The 13,513-nt window shown below is 49.6% G+C and overlaps 1 protein-coding gene across 2 annotated transcripts in view; it reads right to left on the bottom strand.

Annotated features, from left to right (window-relative positions):
* SRPK1 (SRSF protein kinase 1) overlaps positions 1-13,513 on the bottom strand; it is a 516,348-nt gene that overhangs the window by 404,113 nt on the left and 98,722 nt on the right. The window lies entirely within an intron of this gene.

Raw genomic sequence — 13,513 nt, 5'->3', positions numbered from 1 at the left:
AGTGTGCATATCAAAGGTGGTAGCGTCTTTGAAGATCACAGCCTTGGAATGCAGGTCTACTAGCCATCCTGATGGTGTTTCTGACCTCTGAAAGCACGCCTTTCACCTCCAGTGGGTCAGAACTCTGTCTGGGGGTGCAGACTGGACTAAACTAGTCAGTCAGCAGACCAAGAGACTAGTGGGATTCACCTCTAAGGTGCCCACTGGGTGCATGCCCAAATAAATCAGAGGCTGGCATTCGCCCAGATTTATCAAGACGAGATGTTTGATACCAAACACCATAGGGGTCGGTGAAGCAATTATGTGACTGGGTCGCTTGTGTTGACCAGTATCCAGTACATACCTTAGAATGGCTTCCCGGTTCAGTTGCAATGCTCAGCAATTGGGTTGAGCATCACAGGGCCATCTCCACTTATGCAGATATGGCCAAGCAATAAGTGTACTGCATCCTGCCTTAGGGCTCTTAGGCCTGTCTTAAGGGTAATTACATATACATAGCTGCAGTGATGGGGGCATGGGATACCAAGGGTGGGCCATGTTGTGTTTTCTCCTGGCTTGCCCCAGGGTACACAGACTTCAATGGCAGCTGTGTGCTTCTCATTTCAGGGGAGTCCTTGCGGGTGACAATCTGTGCTGCAGCCCTTAGGGACCCTCTCCTAAACCCAGGCCCTTTGTACCAGGGGTACCACTTACTAGGGACTTGCACAGGAGGAGGAGTATGGCATTTTTACACCATGACACCTGTTTTGGGGGAAAGAGCAAGGGTGGCCTCTTTAGCAAGAGCCCAGTGCACCCCAGTCGAAAAACCTCAGTACCAGTGGGGGGGGGGGGGGGGAAGAGAGAGAGAGAGAGAGAGAGAGAGAGAGAGAGAGGGTGTGTGTGTGTGTGTGTTGGTGGGGGCATGTGAAAAAGGGGCACTTTCCTACACAACCAGCCCCCCATCCCCCCCCCCCCCCAAAAAAAAAAAGAGGAGGAGACTAACCTTTCCCAAGAGAGTCTTCATTTTCTAAGTGGAAGAACCTGGAAAGGCCATCTGCATTGGCATGGGCAGTCCCAGGTATGTGTTCAACTACACAGTCCATTCCCTGTAGGGATATGGACCACCTCAAACGCTTAGGGTCCTCACCTTTCATTTGCATTAGCCATCTTAGAGGTCAGGGGTCAGTTTGAACAACAAAGTGAGTACCAAACAAGTATGGTCTCAGCTTTTTCAGGGACCAAACCACAGCAAAGGCCTCCTTCTCAAAGGCACTCCAACACTGCTCACTGGGAAGTAACCTGCTGCTAATTAACGCAACAGGTTGGTCATGCCATCATCACTGGTCTGGGATAGGACTGCTCCTATCCCATGTTCAGAGGTATACGTCTGCACAATGAACTGTTTAGTGTAAGCTGGACACTTAAGAATGGGTGCTGAGCACAGGGCCTCCTTTAGGGTGTCAAAAGCCTCTTAACAACTAACTGTCCAGTTAACATTCTATGGTTCTGTGAGGGGTGCCACAACAGTGCCATACCCCTTCACAGTCATAAATGGTAACATTCCGTTACTTTGGGGTGTGCATGTCTAAACCCCAAGTATGTGGCAAATAGTCCTCAGGAAGTCAATCCAAGAAAGAAGTCACCAAGTCACTCACAAAGAGAGAAAACATCAAGTGATACAATATATAAAACAGAAAATGTGAGAGGGCAGCTAGGAGCGGAGACCATTACTGCTACACCTTCCTTTCAACATGCATAGACAACTGATTCACAAATGGATCAGTGGATGGGCTAGAAAAGCTAAAGATCACTTACAAAAGGCTATATAAGTATATGAATATACATTAAAATAATAGGTGGCCTACACTGTATTGTATAGGACTTTCTACCCCTGACGAGGCGTTGAAGCGCTTTTCAGCGAGTAGCACGCTACTCTGGAACCCAAAAGGAATTAGTGGTGGATTAGTATAGGGAAATATGAGTACAGTTTTAGTATTATTATGAGTTGATTTGAGAGTTTGTTAGTTAGATTGACTGGAGTAATGGAGGGGTGGAGGAGGGAAGAATCCAAAAGTGTTAATTGGGAGTATATGGTAATAGGATTTTTGCTTGGAATGAGTAAAGGGGGGGGGATGGAGGTGGGAAGAGTCTGAGGAAAGGGTTAGGAAGATCATAGTAGCAGGGTGAGATAAATGAGGGAGAATATAGTAGGGTTGTTCGGGAGATCATGGTAGTAAAGTGAGGTTTGGGTGAGTTAGATGTGGAAGCGGAGGGAAGAGCTTAGACAGAGTTATTTAGGAGATGAAAGTAGTAGAATGGATTTGAGATGAGTCAGAGGGGGAATGGAGGATAGATTGATAGAGACATGTCATATGGTGATGGGTAGATAAGTTGGATATAAGATAGATGAGAGCAGGAATAAGGATAAGTTACTTACCTGTAAATCCTAGTTCTCTTCCAGGGGTATCCTCATCAAAGTCATAAACATTGAATATTCCCACCCTTTTGCGGGGACCCCGGAGCATATATATATAAAATACATACATATTATCATGTGTAAAACAGCAATGCAGGCTATAATCATAAATAGGCTAAAATGCTTTATTTCTATGCAAGTTTTTTTTTTTTTTTTTTTTTTAAATCACAATAGATCATAAATATCTACCTAAGCCCTCAAAAACTGGACTTAGGGAAGTAAACAGCAGTAAATAGCAGAGAAAAATAGAAAAAAACTACATTGAAAAACAATGAAGCATTCTTAGCCAATAGGCTGCATGCAGGTTAACACAGGAGAACCATAAAAACTTTGGCACCGTGCCTTTAAGACCCTGAGCACCTCCAGTATCCCACCATGCCTCAGGGGTGAAGGGAAGGTGACAGTTGGTTCACAGTTAGGTCAGTACTTTTTTACGGTGACAATCTGTGTAACTGATTAGAAGGATAATCTGTCCTGCACTTCTAGGAGACTTGAGTCCGGGGAGGAGGGTGGGTTGTTTATGACTTTGATGAGGATACCCCTGGAAGAGAACTAGGATTTACAGGTAAGTAACTTATCCTTCTCTTCCAGGGGATCCTCATCAATAGTCATAAACATTGAATAGATTAGCAAGCCCATCCCTAAACTCTGCGGACTGTCTGAAAGAAGTGCAGGAAAGAATATATATATTCATGCAAATAGATTTCTAAGAGAGGCCTGCCCCACCTGGGCATCCGCTCTTGCATCCGAGTCTAAACAGTAATGCTTAGTAAAGGTATGCACAGACTTCCATGTAGCAGCCTTACAAATCTCGGAAATTGGTACATTGTTAAGGAGGGCAGCAGTAGCCGCTTTTCCCCTTGTGGAATGCGCTTTTGGCCTAGCCAGTAATCGCTTATTAGCCAGTTGGTAAGAGTTAACAATACAAGACACAATCCATCTTGATATCGTTCGTTTAGACGCTGCCTCTCCTGTTCTTAAATGACCATAATTTAGAAACAAATGGTTAGAATGTCTAATCGGTTTTGTTTTGTCCAAATAGAATTTCAGCACTCTTTTCAAGTCTAAAGAATGCAATGCTTTCTCAGCCGGAGTCTCCGGATTGGGAAAGAAAGTCGGTAAAGATATAGTCTGATTGATATGGAATTCTGACACCACCTTCGGAAGGAAAGATGGGTGAGTTCGCAGAACCACTCTATTATCGTGAAAAACCGTGTACGGTTCTCTGCAAGACAGAGCCTGAATTTCGCTGACCCTCCTCGCTGAAGTAATGGCCACCAAAAAAGCCGTCTTCCACGTAAGGTGCTGTAAAGAGGCCTTGTGGATAGGTTCAAAGGGAGGGCCCATAAGCTTTGACAGGACTACATTCAGTTCCCATGGAGGAGAAGGTCTCCGAATGGGAGGAAAAACCTTTTTCAAGCCTTCTAAAAAATCCTTGACTACAGGTATCGTAAAGAAGGATTCCTGAGAAGGCGACTTACGATACGCTGTAATTGCAGACAAATGAACCTTAATAGAAGATACCTGCAGACCAGACTTCGCCAGATGAAGCAAATAGGACAGTATGACGTCCTCCTGAGCTCGTATGGGATTTATACCTTGTTGAGAGCACCAGATGTAAAATCTCTTCCACTTAAAAGCGTAAGAACGCCGCGTGGAAGGTCGTTTTGACTCTTTCAAGATGTTCATGCACTCCTGTGAGAGCCCTAGGTGCCCATACTGTAGGAATTCAGGAGCCATGCTGTTAAGCTCAGAGAGGGAAGGTTGGGATGTAGGATTCTGCCTTCCATTCTGCTCAGGAGATCCGGTCTGCACGGCAACCTCAACCGATAAGTTGAGTAGGTCCGTGTACCAGAATTGGCGGGGCCATTGTGGCGCTATCAGAATCATTCTGGTTCTGGAGTTGTAAAATTTGTTGATTACTGCCGGTATGAGGGGAATCGGTGGAAAGGCGTAGAGAAATGTCCCTGACCAGTTGATCAACAGGGCATTCCCTTGAGATCCCGGACGGCAGAACCTGGATGCGAAGTCTGGGCATTTCTTGTTTGTTTCGTCTGCAAAGAGATCCAACTGGGGTCGACCCCATTGACCGAAGATGTCCTCGACGACTTCGTCGTGTAGGACCCAGTCGTGCGCGTCTTCTAGATGTCTGCTCAGGAAATCTGCCTCTACGTTTTGCTGACCTGGCAGGTGTACCGCTGTGATAGACATTCCCCTGGCCAGGAGCCAATGCCATATCGTTTGGGATTCTCGAGACAGAGGTAGTGATCTTGTTCCCCCCTGTTTGTTCAGGTAATACATTGTGGTTGTATTGTCTGTCTGAATTAGGAGAGATTTCCCCTGAACCAATGGAGAGAAAGATTTGAGAGCCAGATGGACTGCTCTGAGCTCCAGTAGATTTATGTGATAGTTCTTTTCCTTGTCGGACCACAGACCCTGAGCTTGGAAGGAACCCAGATGAGCACCCCAACCCTGAAGAGACGAACGAGTTACTTACCTTCGGTAACGACTTTTCTGGTGGATACATTAGCTACCTGTGGATTCCTCACCTCATGAATACTCCCATGGCGCCAGCATTCGACGGAAATCTTCTTACTAGTCTCTGCACGTCGACGAGGACGTCACTGTCTCGCACGCGACGCCGTCTGACGTCATACAGGCAATAAGAGGTCCTCGACGACGTGCAGACGTCAGTACCAATCATTTTTTACGTGCATGAGAACAACCAGGCCATGCAATGAAAGAGCAAGGCAACATCCATTATATTGTAAAATACACCACATTGTATGAATAACTGTAAATCTTTTTATGTACATATATATATATATATATAAAACTCTCTCTTTTAAAATATATACACACACCAAGTATATACATAAAGATATATACACATATACACATATATATATACAAATATATTATATATATACATCTATTGCACCCTCAAGGACCAAGAGGAGCGCACTCAAGGATTACTTGGCAAGACCATAAAGGCAACGGGGAGGCGGGTGGGACCGTGAGGAATCCACAGGTAGCTAATGTATCCACCAGAAAAGTCGTTACCGAAGGTAAGTAACTCGTTCTTCTGATGGATACAACTACCTGTGGATTCCTCACCTCATGAATAGAGTCCCAAAGCAGTACCACGCCCGGCGGTGGGTGCCTAAATGGTCAAACCAAGAAATCCTGCAGCACTGACGGTGCAAAATGGCCGTCCCTTCTAACCTCAGAATCTAAACAGTAATGTTTTGCAAAAGTGTGAAGGGACGACCAAGTTGCGGCCTTGCAGATGTCGACCACAGGAACACCTCTGGCTAAGGCCGAAGTGGCCGACTTAGCTCTGGTGGAATGAGCTCTAATGCCCTCAGGAGGATCCTTCTTTGCCAAAGAGTAACATATTTTAATGCAAAGAACAACCCACCTGGATAGTGTTCTCTTGTGGACTGCCTTTCCTCTCCTCTTGCCCACGTATCCAATAAACAGCTGATCCTCCAGCCTGAAATCCCTTGTTCTATCGATAAAGAAGCTCAACGCTCTCTTTGGGTCCAGACGGTGCAGTCTTTCTTCCTCTTTGGAAGGATGAGGCGGAGGATAGAACGTGGACAAAGTAATTGCCTGAGCCAAATGGAAGGGTGAAACAACCTTCGGGAGGAAAGCAGCCTTGGTCCTCAACACCACCTTATCCCCATAAAAAGTTGTATAAGGGGGTTTTACTGATAAGGCCTGCAACTCACTCACTCTCCTTGCTGATGTTATAGCTATCAGGAAGACTGTTTTTAAAAACAAATACCTCAAGGGGCAAGAATGCATAGGTTCAAAAGGGGACCCCATAAGGAAAGTCAGGACTAAGGACAAATCCCATTGCGGCATAACGAATGGCTTTGCAGGATATTGATTTAGAAGACCTTTCAAGAATCTGATAACAATAGGGGATTTAAATAAAGATGGTTGGTCTGGAAGACATATGAAGGCTGACAAGGCCGATAAATAACCTTTAATGGTAGCCACTGCACAACCTTTTTGCGCCAGAGATAGAGCAAAAGACAAAATGTCCGATAGATGAGCATGTAAGGGATCAATCTGCCTCTCTCCACACCACGCAACAAATTTAGACCACCTATTAGCGTAGATAGATTTAGTGGAGTGTCGCCTGGCCGCTAATATAACATCCACTACCTCAGGCGGGAGAGAGAGAAGGAACTCAGGTTGCCCCGTTCAATCTCCAGGCATGTAGGTGCAGACTCTGGAGGTTGGGGTGTAGAACCTGCCCCTGCGACTGCGAGAGGAGGTCTGCCCTGAAAGGGAGACGGAGCGGCGGGCACGTTGAGAGTTGGAGAAGATCGGAGTACCACACCCTCCTTGGCCAATCCGGAGCTATTAAGATTACTAGAGCCCGGTCTTGGCGAATCTTCCTCAATACTCGAGGAATCAAGGGTATGGGAGGAAACGCGTAAAGCAACTGGCCGCACCAGGTCATTTGAAACGCGTCCCCCAACGCTTCCTGCATCGGATACTGAAGGCTGCAGAACAACGGACAATGCGCGTTCTCTCGAGTGGCGAACAGATCTACCCGAGGAAACCCCCACTTCTGGAAGATTAAACGGACTTGATCTGGATGGAGACGCCACTCGTGGTCTGCCGAGAAGTGGCGACTGAGACTGTCCGCACGCACGTTCAAAACTCCGGCCAGATGGTTTGCTATCAAGCAAATCCGATGGTCCTTTGCCCAGGACCATAGTCGAAGAGCTTCTCTGCAGAGAAGGTACGACCCCACTCCTCCCTGCTTGTTTATGTACCACATCGTGGTAGTATTGTCCGTTAGGACCTGTACCGACTGACCACGAAGGGAAGGGAGGAAGGCCTTGAGAGCCAGACGTACAGCCCGTAACTCTAACAGATTGATGTGAAAAATCTGTTCCTCTGGAGACCAAAGACCTTTGATCTCCAGATCCCCCAGATGAGCTCCCCACCCTAGAGTGGAAGCATCCGTTATGACTGTTGTCACTGGTGGCGACTGCTGGAACGGCTTTCCTTGTGAAAGATTGTTGCTTGCAATCCACCACTTCAAATCCACAGCAGCATCTCTGGAGATCTTGACAGTACCCTCTAGATCCCCTCTGTGTTGAGACCACTGCCTTCGGAGGCACCACTGAAGAGCCCTCATGTGCCAGCGAGCATGCGTGACCAACAGAATGCAGGAGGCAAAAAGACCGAGCAGACGAAGGACCTTGAGGACTGGAACTACCGCTCCATTTCGAAACATTGGAACCAAATCCTGAATATCTTGAATCCGCTGAGGCGGAGGAAAGGCCCGACCCAATGTTGTATCCAGTACTGCCCCTATGAACAGGAGGCGCTGAGAGGGCTCTAGGTGAGATTTGGGCTCGTTCACCGAAAAGCCCAGGTCGAACAACAACTTGGTTGTTGACAGCAGATGACGCAACACAAGCTCCGGGGACTTGGCTTTGATTAACCAATCGTCCAAGTAAGGGAATACTGCTATCCCCTTCCTTCTGAGCTCTGCCGCAACCACCGACATCACCTTCGTGAAGACTCGAGGTGCTGAAGTAAGACCAAACGGAAGGACCGCAAACTGATAGTGTTGCGATCCCACCACAAACCGGAGATACTTCCTGTGTGACTTGAGTATCGGGATATGAAAGTAAGCATCCTGCAAGTCGACAGACACCATCCAGTCTTCCATGTTCAACGCCAAAAGCACCTGTGCTAGGGTCAGCATCTTGAACTTTTCCTGCTTGAGGAACCAATTCAAGATCCTCAGGTCCAGAATTGGTCTCAAACGACCATCCTTCTTGGGAATCAGGAAATACCTTGAGTAAACTCCTTGACCCCTTTCTTGCTCCGGGACCAACTCCACCGCGCCCTTTAAAAGGAGGACTTCTACCTCCTGTTCTAGCAACAGGAGGTGTTCTTGTGAACAATACGAAGGGCGGGGCGGGATGAGGGGCGGAAACTCCCGAAAGGGAAGGGTGTAGCCTTTTCCCACAACACTGAGAACCCAAGTGTCCGACGTAACAGTCTCCCATTTGGTGAGAAAATGCTGTAATATTCCCCCTACAGGAGAGGAGTGAGTGGGAAATGGTGGAAGCCTAAGGCTGCTTCCCCTGCTGCACCCCGCCAGAGGATGAGGAAGAGGCAGAGTGCTGCTGAGAAGCTCCCCTGGTGCGGACCCTACCCCTCCCCCTAAAAGATCTATAGGGATGGGAAGAGGCAGGTTGCTGATATCTTCCCCGAAAGGAAGAGGAGGAAGAGCCACGCCCAAATCCACGAAACCTCCTGAAGAATCTGGAAGAGGCCGTGGAAGAAGGAGCTTGGAGTCCCAGCGACTTAGCCGTGGCCCTGCTCTCCTTAAACCGTTCCAAGGCCGAATCAGCCTTAGCCCCAAACAGTTTGTCCCCATCAAACGGGAGATCCAACAATGTGGACTGTACATCTGCCGAAAAGCCCGAGTTACGGAGCCAGGCCTGTCTCCTTTCCACCACAGTTGTGCCCATTGCTCTGGCTACCGAGTCGGTGGTATCCAGTCCCGTCTGGATAATTTGGGTCGCAGCAGCCTGGGCATCAGAGACAAGATCCAAAAGACCCTGGGGAAGCTCTGTAAACGAAGAGGAGATGTCATCCATCAGAGCATGAATATACCTCCCCAGGATACAGGTTGCATTGGTGGCTTTTAATGCCAGACTGCAGGACGAAAAAATCTTCTTCGACTGCGCCTCCAGCTTTTTTGAGTCTCTGTCCCCAGGCACCGTCGGAAAAGAACCAGGCGCTGACTTGGACGAACAGGAGGCCTGCACAACCAAGCTCTCCGGCGTAGGGTGCCTAGATAGGAAACCAGGATCAGTTGGAGCCGTCCGATACCTCCTGGCCACGGCTCTGTGAACTGCTGGGGAAGATGCCGGCTTCTTCCACACCTCTAAAACCGGATCCAGCAGAGCGTCATTAAAAGGTAATAGAGGCTCCGCCGCGGCTGAGGCCGGATGCAACACCTCTGTCAAAAGGTTTTGTTTCGCCTCCACCACCGGCAAAGGCAGGTCCAAAAAACTAGCTGCCTTCCGTACCACTGTATGAAAGGAAGCAGCTTCCTCGGTATATTCCCCCGGGGACGAAAGGTCCCACTCAGGGGAAGTGTCCAGCCCACTGGCCGACTCCAGTCCAAGCAGCCCATCACCCGAGTCCTCTAGCTCTCCTTCCTCTAGAGCTCGTTGGTACTCCTGCTCCTCTAGTACACGGAGAGCACGCCTCCTTGAATGCAGTCGTTGCTCAATCCGCGGAGTCGACAATACCTCCGCCGAAGTCGGAGATCGGCGCCGATCTTCCGAAGCCACCGGCGCCACAGGTAACTTCGGCGCCGACTGAAGAGCAGATGAAACGGATGGACCCACCGGAGTCACAGGCCGAAATCTCGACGTCGACGGGATGGGAATCCCTGGGGCCAATCCCTCCGAAGCCATCGGAGCGGCCACCGGCGCCGACACTGGCGCCGAGCCCACGTTCCCAAACGGGAGAAAGGGCATAAAGGGTGCCGGCCGAAGAGGCGCAGGATCACCCAAAGAAAAGGCCAAAGGCCCAGCCGGAGCACCCCCTGGAGCCATCTGCTGGAAGATGGCATACATCGCATTCAAGAATGCGGAACTATCGGCTCCAGGGGTGGGAAAAGCCGGATACTGGGGTGCCTGACTCGGAGGCGACCCCGACGCCGGCCTCGGCGTCTGCGCCGGAGAAAACACTTGAGGCTCCAATACCTCAATCACCGACGCCTGTCCAGGCGAAGTTGGAGACGCCGGAGAGAGCAACGGCGTCGAAGGATGCGGCGTCACCGTGGGGCTGACCTCCCATGTCCTCCGGCGCCGATCCGGAGACCTGGAACGAGCCTCCCTTGAATGACGCCGAGATTCTCTACGGCGCCGGGAGTCTCGATGACGCCGATGTCTTGGAGAAGACTTTTTCTTATGATGCTTCTCCTTTGACTTGGCCATAAACAGCTTCGCCTCGCGTTCTTTAAGGTCCTTCGGATTCATGTGCTGACACGAATCACAAGTCGAGACGTCGTGGTCGGAGCTCAAACACCAAAGGCAATCGGAATGAGGATCCGTCACCGACATCTTGCCTCCACACTCACGACAAGGCTTAAATCCAGACTTTCTCTGCGACATTATTTCCACAGAGAAAGAGTACGCAGCAAGATATACACTGTAACCGCAAGAGTAACAGTTGCTCCCTCGAAGATAACCGTTTCGAATGCACGGAAAAAAGGGAACTGACGTCTGCACGTCGTCGAGGACCTCTTATTGCCTGTATGACGTCAGACGGCGTCGCGTGCGAGACAGTGACGTCCTCGTCGACGTGCAGAGACTAGTAAGAAGATTTCCGTTGAATGCTGGCGCCATGGGAGTATTCATGAGGTGAGGAATCCACAGGTAGTTGTATCCATCAGAAGCATCCGTTACCAGAGTGTCGGCTGGAATTGTCTGGTGAAACGGAGAACCTATCGACAGGTGAGGTCTGTGCATCCACCATTGTAGTGATTGAAAAGCCACTGCTGGTAGTCGAACTCTGTCCTCCCAGTGACCAGTCTTTTGGCTCTAATTGTTCTCTAATGCCTCCTGAAGGGCCTCATGTGTAGCCTGGCATTCGGGACAATGAAGATGCATGAAGCCATGGAGCCCAGAAGAGATGTCACCTGACGAGCAGTAGGTGCATCGGCTGTTAATAGTTGTTGACACTTCCTGTGGATTGATAAAAGTCGTTCCTCCGAAGGATACACTCTTTGGAGCTCTGTGTTTAGTACCGCTCCCAGGTAGTGGAGGTTTTGTGTTGGAATCAAGGTTGACTTGTTGTGGTTGATTTGAAGACCTAGAGACTCGAAAGTTCTTAGTACGATGTCTCGATGTTTTCTCGCCTGATCCGGAGAGGAGGCCTTCACTAGCCAGTCGTCCAGGTAGGGGTAGACGAATATTTTTTGTCTTCGAAGATGTGCCGCTACCACTGCTACACATTTTGAAAAGACTAGGGGTGCAGACTTCAGGCCGAATGGAAGGACTCTGAATTGGTAGTGCTGTGACGCTATCTGGAAACGTAAAAATTTCCGATGTTTGGATGCTATTGGGATGTGAAAATATGCATCCTGTAGGTCGATGGAGCACATCCAGTCTCCCTGATGCAGTCGCGGGACAATCTGGTGAAGGGCTAGCATCCTGAACTTCTGTTTTCTTATGTACTTGTTCAGGAGCCGTAAGTCCAGAATTGGCCTGAAGAGGCCCTGTTGACCTTTTTTCGCCACCAGAAAGTAACGGGAGTACACCCCTTTTCCTTTTTGTGCCGGAGGAACCTTTTCTACAGCTTTCTTTTGTAGGAGTGCGAGAACTTCCTTGCGTAGCAGGCTGAGATGAGAAGGAAAACCTCTTGCTGGCGGCAAGTGTGGAGGAGGTTTTTTGAAAAGGAGAGAATAGCCATGTTCGACAATATTGAGCACCCATTTGTCTTTTGTGATGGAGTGCCACTCGTGAAGATGATGCGTAACACTTCCCCCCACCGGAGTGGTGCACAGTGCCGAGGGAAGCAATGCCTCATTGCTTTGTTGGTGTCTTTGCTGTAGACTGTTGAGGTCTACTTGACCCTCGGTCTCTTGTGGGTCTACGTGCCTGAAACAGGGGACGTCCCTGTCGTTGTTGTGGCCTCTGAGACCAGTGAGGGGTTTGAACCCTCTGCTGGAATGGTCGTCTGTCGTACGGCCTGTACCTCCGCCTGAAGTCTTTCTTTCGTTCCAGGCCCACTGCCCTCATCGTGTCCACTTCCGTTTTCATTCGGGCCATCTCTTCATCCGCGTGGGTACCGAACAACGAATTGCCGCTGAATGGGAGGTTTAAAATGCGTTGCTGTGCTTCCTGTTTCAGACCCGTGAGCCGTAGCCAGGAAGACCTCCTAGCGCAGATTCCGTGCGCATACCCATGCGCAGCCAAATCCGCCCCGTCCGCCGCCGCGCTGATGACCTGGTTAGATACTAGGCCCCCTTCCTGCAAGATTTCCTGGAAGTCCTGTCTATCTTCCCTGGGCAACTTTTCTGTAAATCTGTGGAGTGAGTCCCACAGAGAGCGGTCATATCTGCCCAGAAGTGCTGAGGCGCTGGAGACCTTCATAGCAGATGCCGCCGTACCGCACATCTTTCTCCCCAGGGAGTCTAGGTGTCTGCTCTCCTTATCCGGGGGGACTGTGGAAGATGATGCCACAGAGTGTGTTTTTCTGGCTGCGGCTAAGATCACAGAGTCCGGTGGCGGATCCTTCCGCAGGAATAAAGGATCTTGCTCCGGAGCTTTGTATTTCTTTTGAATCCTAGCCGGGGCAGACTTGAGTGGCTGGAGACAGAAAAGTGTCCATAGTAGGTTGCAGCAAACCCGGTACTAGTGGCAGCAGTTTTCTCGAGACTGATCTGTGTTGTAGGGTCTCAAAGATAACCGAGGATGAGGTGGCCGGTTCCGGTACCTCAATATTTCGCTTCTGCGCTCCCCTTAGAAGAACCTCATTAAAAGTGGTGATATCATCCACCGGGGAAATCCTAGCAGGTGGAGAATCTGTCAGTGTGGGGGAGTAGCGCCCAACAGACGATCCTGAAGAAGACCAAGAAGGTGATCTTCTGCGTGGTGTTCGCGACCTGGTTCCCCTTCGGGAACGGGACCTGCTCCGAGAGGCTGTAGCAGAGTGTGCAGGTCTTGTGGTCGGCTGACGAGAAGCAGAACGAGCCCGTCCTGTTCTAGCTGTAGGCGATGGCGTTCTCGGTAATGAGGCAGTAGGAGAATACATCCTAGAATATTGGGAATCCGGGGATGCTGCCGGTCTATTCAGGCTCTCTAACCATCTGGGTGATAGAGTGATGGGAGAAACATGCCCCGATGAGCCCGCTCTGGAATGGGATGATGCACTCCTTATAGAGACCACCGGTGAGGGAGCTTTGTCCGCTGGCTCTACTGCCTGTGACACAGCTGAAGGTTGTGCCGACGTCGATTGTATCCTCGACGTCGAAGGTTGCGATGGCTGGTCTGT

The sequence above is a fragment of the Pleurodeles waltl genome, chromosome 6 (assembly GCF_031143425.1).
Source record: "Pleurodeles waltl isolate 20211129_DDA chromosome 6, aPleWal1.hap1.20221129, whole genome shotgun sequence".
NCBI lineage: Eukaryota > Metazoa > Chordata > Amphibia > Caudata > Salamandridae > Pleurodeles > Pleurodeles waltl.
Note: the sequence above shows the minus strand (reverse complement) of the source record. Positions and strands in the feature narration are given on the sequence as shown.